This window comes from Oryctolagus cuniculus, chromosome 1 (genome assembly GCF_964237555.1).
Source record: "Oryctolagus cuniculus chromosome 1, mOryCun1.1, whole genome shotgun sequence".
Taxonomy (NCBI): Eukaryota; Metazoa; Chordata; class Mammalia; order Lagomorpha; family Leporidae; genus Oryctolagus; species Oryctolagus cuniculus.
Genome location: NC_091432.1, coordinates 26,357,659 through 26,375,113, shown reverse-complemented (window position 1 = coordinate 26,375,113; position 17,455 = coordinate 26,357,659).

The window sequence follows — 17,455 nt, the reverse complement described above, 5'->3', positions numbered from 1 at the left end:
CTCCCACCTGCAGGTTCACTTCCTAAATGCATAGCAGCTGGAGACAGGATGAGGCCTAGAGCCAGGAGCCAGGAACTCAATGCAAGTTTCCCACATGGGAAACTTAAGCCATCACTGCTGCCTCCCAGGGTCTGTATTAATAGGAAGCTGGAATCCAGAGCCAGAGTCAGAAATCAAATGCAGGCACTCTAATATAGGACACAGGCTACTTAACTTTTAAGCTGAACAACTGCTCATAATTATTCTATTTTATTATCGGTTATGGTTGATAATTTTTTATACATCTAAATAAACTTTATTGTATGTATGTAGGTACAGAAAAATGCATAGTATATACAGGGTTCAGAATAACAAGCGGTTTCAGGCACCCACTGGAGACTTTGAAATGTATGCCTCACTCACAAAAGTGAGACTGCTCAGCTACCCATTTTTCTAAAAATTAAGTGAAGAACCTTCTCCAGGCTCATGATCCTAGACTTTTAATACAGAATGCTACATCAGAAAGCCATTGTGTTTCAGTAACTGACCATGAATAGGAAGTCTGAGGAAGCTGGTTTTCTGTTTCCTTTACCCTAAACTCTTAGAGTGAAACTATCACAGTATGGAGTGCTCTGCTGGGTAAACCTTGCAATCCCAACTCCTTCCATTTCCTGTAGATGTCTCAGCCTCTATCTCCATCCACCTACATCTTTTACAGGCTGCCTGGCTTCATGACAACTGAATTAGCCATCCTCTATAATTTTGATTTTCATTATAATGCTTACTCCTTTAAGAAGCAAAGCAGTGATCCTCTTAAAACATTACTTGCTGGCTGAGTTACCACACCACTATTAACTGATCAATACATTGCAAGAAAATATTAATACAGATATCTCTAGAAAATATCAGTGGAATATTACTCTGAACAAGTCCAATGACAACAGTATTGAATCCCTACATCTGTGAACAATATGCCTTACTTCTAAATGATAGTGTAGAATATTTCTTGAAGGGAGACTGCTTTAGTCAAACTGATTCAAACATGGGCAAACAAAACACTATTTAGATTTATTTTTGACAATGGCAATCAGGCTTTTCAGATAAAAACCTCTGGATTGCCATGTTTTCACAATTTTTTTATGGACTATGAGTAATATTTACATTTGCCTGAGTGCATTGTCTGTCAAAGGAAATTTTTTTCTGACCATACTGTCAAATTCTGGAATGAATTCACTCATTTGCCTTGGGACTTCTGAAAACATTCTTATAAACAATCCTACATAACTTGATTGCACTTGACAATGAAATATGTAGTTTACCTAATTAAATGGGTACTGTTAATAATAAGCAGGTAGGATTTACCCTCAAAAACACCTTTGGCCAATTCAAACATTTAAAGTGACAAATTCATGATTTTCAACCATGTAAAACCTGACAGATTGAGTCCGCCTGCCTGTCAGAGACCAACCTGAAATGTCAGAACAATACTTCAGAGACGTGTCTTACATTGTGGGAGTGCATTGATATTCAAGCCAGTTAATACAATAACAGATATGCTAATTCCTACACAAAAATGGCATTGCTAATTATTCTCTTAATTCAAACAACTTTAAAGGTAAAAATGTATGTGCCTCTTTTCTGCAAAGGCCTAGCAGAATGGAAGATCATTTTTCTAATTACTTCAACATATGGTGAAGAAACAAACAATATGCTGGAACCTGACTTTTGTAACTGAAGAGTGAGAGACCATTGCATACATAATAACTTTAATTTTTAAAGGAATACTAATTAGACAAGGATCTAATGAAGGGTACCTGACTGGCAGCAGCAGGGCAAGTGTTCCCCTGCTGTTTAAATTTAAAGGCTAGTAACAGAATTGTCTTTTCTCTCAAAAGCACCTCAAAACCATTTTACAGTCTCATATAAGTGAGGTCAATGTCATTTGCATAGGTTTTTCCAATAGATCCCTTATACTCAGGATGAGGGCATAGATTCGGGTAAAAATGATTGGCAACAATCCTTATTACATAATAGATAACTGTATTTAATTTGTCTTTTTAAAGTATTAGGTTGTAACGATTCAAACTACAAAGTAAAAAAAAATTGGGTGTGTGTTTAATATGTACACACGAAAATAGAATAAAAATCCAGAGATCAAAAACATTGAAAAATATTCAAGGACTGAAGGAAGAGTACCAAGAATTGTTATTTCTTGGAGTTTCTACATGACACATTTTCCAGCTTTTAAACTTTATTTCTAACAAATATCTAAAGTAAGGGATGGCACATGTCATGAGGCAGAATTGTAGGAAGCTTATAATGAGAAAGGATATTACCCCTTTGAAGATAACATGCAGATTGGTATCAACAAAGGAAAGAAGGGGAAATAGCAGATGTCTGTTATAGGAAGCTGACTTCATAAGATAAAAATGCAGCAATTGCATCATTATGTCTTCAAAACACTGATCAGTGATATCTAAGTGTCAGCATTCATGTGGCTGTAGTATCTGAATGAGAACATGTTATGTGGAGCTGGTATATTTTTGAATATACAAAACAACAATGATTTGTACTCTCTCTCTCTCTCTCTTTCTCTCTCGCTCCCTCCCGCTGTTCCTCTCTCTGATTACAGCATACCTTGTTTTGACTAAGTATATTCTTTCTTTTGGAACTTATTTTCTGAAGAAAATTCCGGATTATTGTTACCTTGAAGTGAATCCACATGAGTTTTTCTTGAAAATATGGTAAACAGGGGTTGGTGCTGTGGCATAGTGGGTTAATGCCCTGGCCTGAAGCGCCAGCATCCCATATGGGTGCCAATTTGAGACCCGGCTGCTCGACTTCCGATCCAGCTATCTGCTGTGGCTTGGGAAAGCAGTGGAAGATGGCTCAAGTCCTTGAGCCCCTGCACCCACGTGAGAGACCAAAAAGAAGCTCCTGGCTACTGGCTTCGGAAGGGCAAAGCTCTGGCCGTCACGACCATCTGGAGAGTGAACCAACAGATGAAAGACCTCTCTCTCTCTCTCTTTCTCTCTCTCTGCCTCTGCTTTCTCTGTGTAACTCTGACTCAAATAAATAAATAAATCTTAAAAAAATAAAATATGGTAAACATCAGAAAATTCTAAGAATTATTATCCACTTTAGGTTATAACTGGGCAGTAATGATTGTGCCTGTTACAGAGGCAATTTTGGCTGTGATTAAAGACAAGAAAAGCCATTGCTGGTGTAGCTTGCTTACTGGGTAATGTTAACAACTTTTATCCATTTTACCTAAGAGAATGAATTCTTTCTTTTCCAATGAAGACTTGCTCTCATCCATACTATTACCTTTGTCTAAACGGTAGTCTGTGACTTTTAGAGCATGACAGTTTTATCAAAATGTCTAAAATTGTATTTTTTCCCTTGCTTTCAAGAGCAGATAATTCTTACTTACTTCTAATTGGAAGTGAAGCTCTGTGCTACCTAACTATCTCTGACACTATGGACATTGCAATGCCTCTACAATTAGAAATATATCCTTTTTTTCTTTTCTCGTCAGATATACATAATGGAAATTAATGCTTTACTTTGAAAAAATACTAAAATGTAAGGATTCAAAAATTAATGTAAGAAGAGATTAGCAATTTGTGATATTGTGATATAATAAGAAATATGTATTTGTTTTTTGTCCCCAATTCCTGACATACAGCTACTAAAACCCTTGTAATTTCTTGTGTGATAAGAGTGATAGGAGCATATTTTGTGAAAATATTTGATCTTAGTCTTAGCTGTCTAATATTACAGTTTCTAAATCTCTCCAGGGTAATACAGAGTCATTTTATATGCTAACAAGATGATGAAGGGCAGATTGGTCACTAGAAAGAAGTAAGCTTGATAGATGGGTGGGACTTTCAACTGTATTCCCAACATCTGAACAGGGAGTGGGGATAATCATCTAAGCTGGTGATTTATTCAGTTAAGCTTATCAATTAAATCTCCATAAATATCCCTAACCAATGAATTCAGAGAGTTTCTGGGCCAAGGAATGCATTCTGCACTCTGAGGGTAGATCTTCTCCAGCAGACCTGAGCTCTGCTTCTTCCTCATAGTTTGCCCTATTGATATCAGAAAATGACCCCCAAAATCTATGTGAAAATGTAGCCCTTGAAAGTTTCCCAGAAGTCCCATCTGGGTGCTACAAGAATTTGGCATGCCATACAATATCACCATATGCTTATTAATAAATCCCTAATATTAATAAGCCCAAGAGAGTTCTTACCTAAAATTTAGAGAAGAATTCTAAATTCCAGCATAAATAAACGAGGCAGCATGGTACATTTTAGGCTTTATTTAATGCGAAAGATGCATAGGAAAGTGAGAGCTTTATTTAAGAGAGAGAGGTGAATAAGGGTTCATACCAAGCACCAGGAACCAGCCACGTGGAAGAGCATCCAGGCCAGGAAGCCTAGGGGGCATGGAGGCGCAGGGCTACAGCCAGCCCCTTCCTGGCAAGAGGCCAGGGCAAAGAAGAAAATGATGAGACACACTTTGTCCTAGGCTTTTAACCCACTTTCAAAGGGGAGTGGTTAATTAACTTGATTGGCTGGTGGCCACCCGGGTGTGGCCAGATAGGAGCATGAGGTCACACAGGGGCGTGGTGAAGGTATCAGGTAGGGCATGAGGTCACATAGGGGCATTGAGAAGGCATGGTCTTCCAGCTCACAAATCTGTATGCCTGCCTACTTCACTATGGATCTCTTGCATTCAGTACTCCTGAGTTGTCTTCTTTCTTACTGGCTTATTTTTTTATTTTATTTTTTTGACAGGCAGAGTGGACAGTGAGAGAGGAAGACAGAGAGAAAGGTCTTCCTTTGCCGTTGGTTCACCCTCCAATGGCCGCCATGGCCGGCGCACCATGCTGATCCAAAGCCAGGAGCCAGATGCTTCTCCTGGTCTCCCATGCGGGCGCAGGGCCCACGGACTTGGGCCATCCTCCACTGCCTTCCCGGGCCATAGTGGAGAGCTGGCCTGGAAGAGGGGCAACCAGGACAGAATCCGGCGCCCTGACCGGGACTAGAACCTGGTGTGCTGGCGCTGCAGGTGGAGGATTACCCTATTGAGCCATGGCACTGGTGTCTTACTGGTTTATTATTAACAGGCAACTTTCTGAGTCCCATCAGAGGATCCAAAAGTGATGGAACTTTAAGAGAGGAGTCATATGAACCTCTGATTTATAATCCTTGAGTCAGAATTTTGAGATGAGCAGGGCCTTTCACTCTGTTCATTACTCAATCAGCCTTTTACTTCCTTGATAGCTATATGCCAAGGATAGGAACACAGTGGAAACAAAGAAAAATAAGGGCAAAATCTAATTCTGTGCTTTACATTCACATATAAGGAGAGATGCTCAAGTAAGTTTTCCTACAAATAAGAAAAAAGGCTTGTCACCGTCAATAAAAGTGATTGGTAAATTATTTTCCAAATGATGAAATGTCACTTTATAGTTAAAACTTTTTGAGATCATTAAAATTCATCTGATTTGTAACTCAGTTTGAGCTCTTTGTTCACCCTCAACTTCTGTCATGCAACTTCACAAGGGCCAAATCTCTGACCTTTTTTCTCAGTAAAATTAGTTTTTTCTTACATCGTTTGATACTTGACTTACATGGTATTTATTAAGACTTAGCACAGAGTTTAAGTCACTATTGAAGCAATAAGCATTGTAAAATGGTGCAGTGATTCACAAATTGCTACGGAGTTTTGGATTGAGCACAAGTCACATACAGGTCTTGGGAATGTTTACTGTAAAGCCCTTTTAGAGGCCTATTTTTCTCTCAAGTGTGTGTGAGGTCTGTTTAACAATCTAGTTTTATGTAACAAATTACCTCAAAGTTAGAAGTATGGATAGTAATGTTCATTATCCCACGGGTTCTGTGGTTCAGATATGGCTTAGTTGATCCTCTACATTACAGTTCAAACTACAGGGAAATTTGGGGCCAGAGCAGCAGCCATCTCAGTACTGAACCAAGGAAGGTTTGTTTACAGGCATCTGATGGAGCTGCTAGTAGGATTCAGTGCCTTGTGGTGTGTTGGACTAAGAGCCTCAGAAAGTTGCTGACAACTGAATGATTATTATTTTCCTTCTTTTGTGGCCTGCCCTACAGGTGCAATATCTGCAAAATCTGGGTCCCCCAGAATGTATTAGCAATAAAATTCAGAGACTGAGAGAGAAATAAGATGAAGAAGACAAATACCAGAATTTGTATGTCTTCCTGTCGGTAGCGATGTCCCATCACATTTGATGCAACCCACATCAGTGGGGAAATGATGACCTAAGTAAGGGTGTGAATAGCAGGAGGTGAGGATCACAGCAGTCCATTAGGAAGCTGCCTACAAAGCAGGTACAAATCCTCACTGTTTTACTGTGTTTTTTGAAAATTATCATAATTGACTTTCTTTCAGAATTCCACTCCCCTTGAATTTTCCTGTACTCAGTTATTGATGTATATATGCATTTATTCATTCACAAAATATTATTCATAAAGCATTTCCTAGTTATGAAGCTCAGAGATGAAAGTTAAGACAACCAAGAGAGGTGTGACCCAATTGTTTTCTCAGAAAGAACATCTAAATAGATATCTGTATATACAATAAAATTTCAATATTGGAATTGATATGCAAAGGCTTTGTAACAAGTATTCCCAGTTTGAAACACTCTGTTTTCCTTCTGAGTTGGTATTTGAGCACCAAAACAGGGTTGCAGTCAATCAATCAAACACCCAACATAAAAACACTTTTTTTTTATTCTCACCGAAGGTTTAGAGAAATATGAATAAAGACATATCCACAGTTTGCTTAACATTAATTGTTAACATTTATTTTTTATTTAATTTATTATCTGAAAGGCAGAGAGACAGATAGACAGAGATACATATTTAGAGAGAAACACAGAGATAGACAAAAATCTCCCTTGCACTTCGAAATGCTCACCGCGATATCCAGAAGCTAGCAACTCCTATCCATTTTGGTCAAATGGGTGTCAGAAACCCAAGTATTTGAGCTGTCACCCATTGAATCCCACTGCATACATTAGCAAGACTCTGGAATTTGGAATGGAACTAGGACTTGATACCAGGTACAACAATATGGGATGTGGGTATTCTGACATTTTAACCACTATGCAAAATGCTTGCCACTAAACATTTATGTTGGCAATGGATTTGTTAGTACCATGTTGATATCATTTCTTTAAAGCCATATCCAAGTTCCCAGCAGTACTATTTATAGGAGAAAAAAAGTGGAAACAATCCAAATGTCCAACAATGGATGAATGGATAAAAATATTGTGTCATATACACAGAATAGAAATGCACTCAGCCTTAAAAATGAAACTGATGATACAAGCTACAATGTGAATGAACCTTGAAAATATTTCTAATTGAAAGAAGTTAGAAAATAATGGCCACATATTTTATGATTTCATTTATCTGAAATATTTCACATGCTGTCTGCTGTGGTTTGGTGGCTGTCTCCTAAAGTACAGGGTGGTGGTATTGGGGGTGATAGAAAGTTTATGAGGTGACGATTAGTTGAAGGTCCTTAGATCTATGGGTGCATTTTTGGGAAGGTAAATCTTTTAAGAAGGTTGTATAAAATCCTAAGCTTGCTTCCAGTCAGTCACTGTTTCCTGATTTGCTATGTGATCCTTCCGCACACACTCTTTCATCCGGCACACAGTCTCTGTCAAAACCTGCAGCAAGCCATTTGGACTTTCAACATCAGTCAAATGAACCAATCTTTCCTTAATAATTGATTGTCCCAGGTGTTTTCTTGTAGTAACAAGAAACTGGCTAAAACAGATGTTAGTCTGTTTGTGGCGCAGTAAGAAATGCCAAACTTGAATGGGAACTCACAGTTTCAAGGCTTGCAAGTTGAACATGAAGACAGATTCATCCAGACATACGGACTTATTTCTTAGTGTACAAACAGTGCTATCTCATTGCATCCTCAAGTGGTGAAAGCGTAAAACTAGCTCTACGTGGTCTCTTTCGTGAGGACATTTGTACCAATTCTGGAGCACTATTCTTATGATCTAATAACCAGCAAAGATCACACTTCCTAATGCCAGTCCTTTGGGGTCAGGATTTAGAAATATGAGTTTGGGAATACAGAAATATTCAGAACATAGCAAAAAGGTACTCCCATAGAGACAAAAGGCAGATTTCTGGTTGCTAGGAGGTGGGAGAAATAAAATTACTATTTAATAGATGCATACTTTTATTTCGTGGTGATGATAATATTTTAGAAATAAACAGAAGTGGTGTTTGCCCAAAGTGCACATAGTTATATATTTAAAAGTGTTAAATATTTCATTTTCAAGGAACCTGAGTCTCCCAAGATAGCCTGAAGCAGCAATCCATGCCAAGTACATTACTTCTCTCTTCAACCGGAAGATTTGCAACACTGAGATCCTTAACATAGGGATATTAAGCATATCTTATTCCAGAATTAAAATCCTTTATTCCAACAAGTTCTGGACATTTTCCTCATCAAATATTCATTGGTTCACTTCCTTTTCTGGCTCTGTCTTATTCGATTTCATCCATTATTGTACATAAAATTCAGTTATTTTTACTTTTAAATCACACAGCAAATATTTTATACTAATTGATTAAGTCACTGGGAATTTCTTTTTAAAGAAATCTGAGTTACAGAGAGAGAGAGAGAGAGAGGGAGAGAGAGAGAGAGAGAGGAAAAGGGGGGAGAGAGAAAGAGTTTATCCATCACTAATTCACTCCCCAGATGGTCACAACAGCCAGCTCTGAGGCCAAGCCCACGCCAGGAGCCAGGAGCTCCTTCTAGGTCTCCCATGAGGTTAGCAGGGGCCAATGTGCTTGGGGCATCTTCTGCTGCTTTCCCAGGTTCATTAGCAGTTCAGAAGTGGAACAGCCTGGAAAGTTCCGGCATCCACACAGGGTGCTGGCATCCCAAGAGATGGTTTTATCTGCTACACCACAATGGTGGTCCCCAGGAGTCTTTTTGTTTGTTTGTTTCTTTCTTTCTTTTTTTTTTTTTTTTACAAATAACAAATGTCTTAAGATTTTTTTTTTTTTTTTTTGACAGGCAGAGTGGACAGTGAGAGAGAGAGAAACAGAGAGAAAGGTCTTCCTTTGCCATTGGTTCACTCTCTAATGGCTGCTATGGCCAGTGCTTCTCCTGGTCTCCCATGGGGTCCAGGGCCCAAGCACTTGGGCCATCCTCCACTGCACTCTCTGGCCACAGCAGAGAGCTGGCCTGGAAGAGGGGCAACCAGGACAGAATCTGGCGCCCAACCGGGACTAGAACCCCGTGTGCCAGCGCCGCAAGGTGGAGGATTAGCCTAGTGAGCCGTGGTGCTGGCCAAGATCTTAAAAAGGAGAAGTCATGCTCTCCTAATTTTAATGTTATGCATAAAAAAAAAAAAAAAACAGAAAAATAAGCAATGAACAACTAGTTAACTTCCAAAAATAATCTGTGGAATTAGCAAGTTAAAACTGGATCATGACAGACAATGTCAGACAAAATATAGGGTAGCCAGCACTCTCTGGGGAAATGGTTTTTGGGTGATCATGAGAATGACTAGGAAGTGTCAGATTTGCAGAGATCCAGGGGGAGAATGTTTCAGTCAGACAGAATAGAAAACATTAAGATTTTTGAAAAAAAGAAGAACTTTGCATGTTCTACTCCTGGAAAGGAGGCCAGAGTGACAAGAGGTTAGTTAAAGGTAAAAAAGGTAGAAGACAAGACTGGGGAATAAACAAAAATCAGATCTTGTAGTCTGTGCTTAAAAGGATATTTTCATTGAATTGGTAATCTTTCCATGAAGGGTTGTGGATTAATTACTAAGCCTGAATTTTTTTTTTTTTTTTTTGACCATGTAGGCCTAGAGGAAAACTGATAGGGCCTAGAGGCAAGGAATAGTATACTTAAAATACTTGCCATGTGCAGAAAGTGTTAATCTTATGATTGATACTTCCGGGAAAGAACAATATAAACTAATTTAGAGATCAAAGATATCTTTCTTCCTTCATATAATTTCCTTTATGATAACCTTCTTTTGAGGGATCTCATATACTCTCTTTTATTTTTACTATGGGATTCCAGGCTGCAATTCAGTTAAACTTCTGGTAACAGGAGTTAGATTGTTATTGCTTCATTCAGACGATGTGTCTCAGAGAATGAAAGGCAGCTCATTTAAGAGAGTATCTGTTAAGTTTTGCACTGGCTAAAAGGGCTGTTCTTGTAGAGTGGGTGCTTCTATCAAAAAGTTCATGTCCTCTCTTTTCAGCCAGCTCAAGAAAATGGTTATTGGATTGTAGAATCACTCTTATCTCTTCTCAATTGCACATTTTACTCTCAAGCCACTTCACCAAAGATCTCCATTTCAGCTATGCACAGTAAGTAAACACTTACCAAATACTCCAAGCAAGTGACCTATGCTGTGACACAGGAAAGACAGTCTTTACGGACAAATTAACACTCTGGAAAAATAACGTCCAAATTGAGGTTTCTGGATCATTTCTCTTGAATTGGGGAAGATCACATATTTATTTCTAAAAACAGAGCTTCATTGTTTATTTCAAAATGAATTTTAAAGTGACTGTGTGGGTGACTATCTTGCCACTATTTGACTGATAAGACATTGTCATTTTGAAGTTTTATTTCAATATAGGCAAGTTTGTATTTCTTTGAGTTTGCAGTTTAGGGAACCTCATCCAATCTACAAGATTTAGTTGTTATTTGATGTTTCTTAAGAATTATTCTGCATGACTCTTTAGTCGTTGTGCAATAACTCCAACAATATGAAAGTTCATAGATTTGAGTATCAAAACTTTTTTTTTTACTTCCATATCAGTTCCTCACCAATCCTACTATTCTCTATAGTGAAATCCATTGCTAAGAGTATAAGAGTTCTTTCTAGATCTTTTCATATTGACTCACATGTGCATTTAAATACACATATAAACAAACAGAAAGTCATAAAAGGAGACTTCAGAAAGTTCAATGAAAATACGCATTATGAAGAACTACAAATAATACAAACTTTGCATCAAAATAAATTTATCTTTTCACTTCATTTACCATGAACATTTTTCAGAACTCTAATATGTGATATTTTGTGTTATTATTTTTAATGTAAATTAAAAAATGTTGTCTACCTCACTTAAAAGCATGCTGTATGAATTTGTGAAAGTAAATAAATGTAAATCTACCACATTCTTTAAAATCTGATGTGGAATTTCAGGTGTGGATTTCTAATAGTTTAATTTGATAATCAAGTAGTCTTCTATCAATATACAACAATGAAATTGTTTTGAGTTTTCCTTCTGGAAAGATGTCCTGCATTTCACTTTTACATATTTTTTTCTCCCTAGATAAAGTAAAAGATAATAAATCCAAATTTTTAACCATAGGCATACTTAGAATTTCACTCTAAATTTCCAATATCCAATACAATGAAAGCAAAATTACTTTACATCTCACACAATTGCATATAAGAAATATGGAAAATACATTCCTCATTTTATTTATGCTTAAATGTAGAAGTCTAATTATAAAAATTCTACACTTAGATACTTTATTTTTTCATAAGTATAAATGTGTTCACTAATATTTCACTAATAGAATCACTTGAACTGAAAACAGGGAGCACTAATCTTTTACATAAGAGTTATTTTGTGTTTGTTATTATAATATGCAGTGTTATTATAATATGCAGGTGATAGAAGGTAGTGGGCTGTTCAATAAAATGAGAGGACACTTAGTTCAAATTAACAGCAAGTGAAAAAATTACGCCATCCAAATATGTCCTAGGTGCTATGTCAATGTAACAAAAATGAATAAAATCAGTGAATTATGAAAGTAGGGTAAACAAAATACTGCAATGAATGGTGGGCATGTGGTGCAGTGGTTGAGATTCCGGTTAGAACACCCATATCCCATCTCAGAGTTGCTGGGGTGGAGTCTGGTTCTGCTTTTGATTCCATCACCCTTCTAAAGTATCTTTGGAGGTAGCAGGTGACAAACCAAGAATCTGGATCCTTGCTGCTCACACAGAAATAGAAGACTCAGATTGAATCTCTGGCTCCTGGCATTTTCCTGGCCCAGCCCAGATAATTGGGAAATGAAGCAGTAGATGAAAGTTCTCTTTGTTTTCAAGTTACATGTATGTATATAGATATATATATATGTATATGTATATATATATATGTATGTATATGTGTACATATATGTGAGTGTATTTTATATGTGTATATAAAATAAAGACATAAATTCTTAAAAATCATGATTTTATAATATTTTATTTTTGTTAATGTTTTAGTGACAAGTTTGAAAAAACTTTTCTTTCTCCAATCTCATAAATATATTTCCTGTTTTTGCAAATATTCTTTATTCTTCTATCTTATTTATTTAGGTCTATGATAATTCTTAAATTGATATTTGTATAAGTGTAGGGTAGGGACTGAAGGTTACTTTTTGTGTATGGATATGAATTTGAAGCAGCACTTGATTTTTAAAGTTTTACTTATAAATCAAGTGATATATATAAACACATATGTATGTGTATATTCATAGATATGAATTCATATATTCATATGATATATATGAATCTGTTTCTAGATTCTATTCAAATTAGTCTTTTTCTTTATTATGAACAATTATTGCACTATTTTAATGTATCTTGTAATAAATCTTGACATGTGGTAGAGTAAGCTGTCCAACTTTGTTTGCTTTAAACCTGTCTGGTCATCCTTACGAATCTGATTTAAAATCAAATTTGTCAGTGTTCAAACATATGCTGAAATCTTTATGGAAATTGTACTGAAACTAGAAATCATTTCAAAGATAATCTGCAAAGTAAGAAATTTGTAGCTTCTGTTCATGAACATTGTATATGTCTATATTTATATTTTTATTCTTTTTTCTCAATGTACTGTGGTTCTTAAGTAGAGAGCTTAAGCAGCATTTTGCGTCACTTTCCACATATTTATTTCTTTTGGTGCTACTGTTTTTCTGTAAATAAATATTTTAATTTAATTTTAATTGTATTTCATTTTCTAATTAAAATTACATAAATTATTCATTTGTTGGAAATTTTTATAGACTCAGCTTTTCATTTTATCATCTTTTCAGTTATTTTCTACTGATTTCCTTTCTAATGGTCATTATTTTATTCTGTTTGGATCTGATATGTTTTTCTGTTATCCTGCTGTCTTATTTATAAAGTTCAAATTATTAATTAATTTTGCATTTGCTTTTCTAATTGTGTGTTGAAAGCTGTAAATATTGTACTAATCATAATCTTGCATCCTATCAATTTGGATATGTTGTGCTTTTGTTCTCATTAAAGAAAAGATAACTCCTAATTTCCTCTGTGTATTTTCTTCTCATTGATGAGTTTTAAATAATGTGGTCTTTACTTTCTGTGTACTTGAAAAATTCTGCTTCATTTTGTTTTTCTTTTTGTTTTTGCAATTTAGGTCCATTGAATTTAAAGAATGTCTTTTATTTTACTACAATCCTTTAAAATTTGTTATCACTTCCTTATGTCTAGTATATTGCTTGTAGTATTACCTGCATGCTTGAAAAATCTGTGTTTTTCTGTTTTGGATAAGATATTCTATTTTTGTTGCCTAGGTTTATTTGGTTGACATCATTTTACCAGTCTTCTATATTTTTACTGAATTTCTGTGTTATTTTCTATGAATAACTGAGAAAAGTTATTGAAATTCCCATTTAAATAATGATAGAGTTATTTATTTCTTCTTTCAATTCCTTAAGATTTTCATGGAAGTAAATCACTTACTGCAAAATATTAATCTGTATCTTTGAATATCATTATCTACAAAGCACATTCAATCTGTTAAAAACTAATTAGTTTTAAAATTAAAATGTGAAAAAATAAAATTGGAAAGACACCACATTAAAAATAAATAAATAAACAAAATTGTTTTTAAATAGCAACTTCTAGGAATATTACAGTTAAGTACATCTTGGAACTATTACAGATTTGGTCCCAGACTACTGCAATAAAATGAATATCAATAAAGTAAGGCACATGAATTTTTTTGGTTTTCTAGTGGATGCAAAAGTCATCTTTATGGTATACAGTTGTGATCTATTACACGTGTAATCATATTATATCTTAAAAATAATATGTTTCTAAATCTGTATATATGAAACACATGAAACTGTTTATTTTTAAAAAAATTTAAAAATAAGATAAATCAATGTATAGAACTTAATTAAAATACTTAATTGCTAAAAATGCTAACAACCATCTGAGCTATTGGAAAAATGGCAAAAATAAAATTTCTCAATGCAAGTTTGCTACAAACTTTTAACTTGTAAAAACACAAAATATCTGTGAAGCACCCTAAAGTGAAGTGTGGTTTAAAAAGGTATACCTATAGAAAGGTTAAAAAAAGAAAATTTAAACTATCAGTTAAAAGTTTAGTTACTTTTGAAGAAATACAAATATCAGTGATACCATCAATAATGTTTAATCCTAAACGTTTACATAGTTTTATTGGGATGTTCTAAATCTTTTTTGTGGCTCTATTTCTCCTTTACCTTGGGATTTCTGGCCTAATATATTTTCTGTTGTGATTCTGAAATGCCTGAGCAATTTATAATAAGAAAAATATAGGGGTATATGTAGCTCATGATTCTGGAGGGAGGCTTTGGCATCTAGCAGTTTTCTGGTGATGGTGTTCCTAGTGCATCAGAACATGGCAAAAGGGATCAGATTGCATGACCGAAAGTAGGCAAATAGAGCTTATATTTGTACAAAGCTAATCATCTGAAAACTCAGTAATCTATTAACTCACTAATGAATTAATTTATTCAGAAGGGCACAGTTCTCAGGACCCAAATACCTCCCAAAACTCCTCTCCTCAAAAATATAATGAACTTGAGACTTTGGAGACAAGGTTTCCATCATATGAAATTGGGAGGAAATACTCAAATCACAGCACAATTCTTTGGAATAAATTTAACTTCTTGTAAGAAAACATAGTTAGTAAACCCTCCAGGAGAGAAACTGAGTAGTAAACCTCATGAATCTTGTGCTCCTCAAATTCCTTTATTATTCCCTTGAAAGAAATATAATTCTAAAGGTAAAGTCATTTTCCCTAAGTACAGATAATGCTAAAACTTGATGGGACAAAATTGCTATGCATGTATTTTGACAAAAAATTTGTAGCATGGGAATACATTTTAAAAATGTACACTTTAATGTAAAAACTGAAATAGTCCAGTTTCATATGTGAAAAATATGTGCTTGAGCTATTCAAAAAATAAGAGGCACATACATCCAATGAGAAAATGAAGGCATCCATTGATAAAAGCAGAACCTTATTTTCTCAGTGACTGGTGTCCCTGGTGGGACAGTTGAATTTGGAAAGTTACCCCCTTGGTAATACCATATGGAAGTGGCTCTTTTGATGTTTTCCATAAGGATTTGCATTGCTCTTTGCATCTACTACATGCACTATTGTTCAGAAGCCCAGTACTAAATTGACATTTTTGATAACTAGTTAGGAGACTTGAGTAGGAGGATATTTGGAAGACATTGCCAACTTTATTCATTTGAGCATAAAGATTTTAATGCTGTTCATTTGTATCCTTTATTGTCTTTCAGTATGTATCCTTTTTGAATTTTTTCTATTGAGGGTGATTCTTTTTTGCTGTAATTCACATTTAAGTCTACGTGCTTATTTCCAAAACACTGATGTTCAAAGGAGATATTCTGGAACAATGATTTTATGTCTTTTTCTAAATTTTCTCATCAACAATTTTGGTTTAATAGAAAAATATGTGAACTGGAAAAAAAAAAAAAAAGACAAAAGCAAAGGAACAAGGCAAGAAACCCAGAGTTAATAGTGGTCAGTAAATTAAAGCTTGTCAAGTGATGAGTACATGAAAAGCAAACAGTAAAGCCCAGAAAAGGAATATAATTTTAGGAATGTTACTAACATATCAATAACTGGGTGATGGATACAATATATATAAGTACTGTGTAATCAAAAAACCAAGGCAATATGCTTGGTGTGTATGTGTGTGTGTGTGTGTGTGTATTTATGTATTTAACCCCATTTTCCTTCCAGCATTATAGGATATAACAAAGCTCCCCAGAGGTGAGAGAAATGCTTTCCCATACCCACTCCTTTTCTAAAGATGTGTTTTTATTCATTTTTTAAAGATTTTTTTGCCGGCGCCATGGATCACTAGGCTAATCCTCTGCCTGTGGCACCAGCACCCTGGGTTCTAGTCCCAGTTGGACACCAGATTCTGTCCCAGTTGCTCCTCTTCCAGTCCAGCTCTCTGCTGTGGCCCGGGAGGGCAGTGGTGGGTGGCCCAGCTGTTTGGGCCCCTGCACCTGCATGGGAGACCAGGAGGAAGCACCCGGCTCCTGGCTTCAAATCAGCGCAGCGCCAGCCGTGGCAGCCATTAGGGGAGTGAACCAATAGAAGGAAGACCTTTCTCTCTGTCTCTCTCTCACTGTCTATAACTCCCTCTGTCTCTCTCTCTCTCACTGTCTAACTCTTCCTGGCAAAAAAAAAAATTAAAAAAAAGATTTATTTATTGATTTGAAGGGCAAAGTTAGAGAGAGGAAGAGGCAGACATACACACACACACACACACATATACACAGGTAGAGAGAAAGAGAGAGAGAGAGAGAGAGAGAGAGAGAGAGAGAGAGGTCTTCCATCTGCTGGTTCATTCCCTAGATAGCCAGAGGGCCAGAGCTGTACCTATCCGAAGATAGGAGCCAAGAGCTTCTTCCAGGTCTCCCACGTGTATGCAGGGGCCATTGCATTTAGGCCATCTTCCACTGCTTTCCCAGGCCATAGCAGAGAGCTGAATTGGAAGAGGAGCAGGAAGGACTGGAACCAGAGCACATATGGGATGCCAGCACTGCAGGTGGCAGCTCTACCTGCTATGCTACAGCACCAGCCCCCTAAAGATGTATTTTTTGGATAAATCAATATACAAAGTATAAATATCATTCACCAAACCACGTATACACATACAATTATTTTATCTCACAATAAAATATAATTTATTTTTTTCCTTTTTTTTAAACTTTTATTTAGTAAATATAATTTTCCAAAGTACAGTTTATGGATTGCAATGGATTTCCCTGACATAACTTCCATCCCATGTGCACCCCTCCCTTCTCCCGCTCCCTCTCCCATTCCATTCACATCAAGATTCATTTTCAATTATCTTTATATACAGAAGATCGATTTAGTATATATTAAGTAAAGATTTCATCAGTTTGCACCCACACAGAAACACAGTGTAAAATACTGTTTGAGTACTAGTTATAGCATTAATTCACATTGAACAACACATAAAGGACAGAGATCCCACATGAGGAGTAAGTACACAGTGACTCCTGTTGTTGACTTAACAATTTGACACTCTTGTTCATGGCATCAGTAATCTCCCT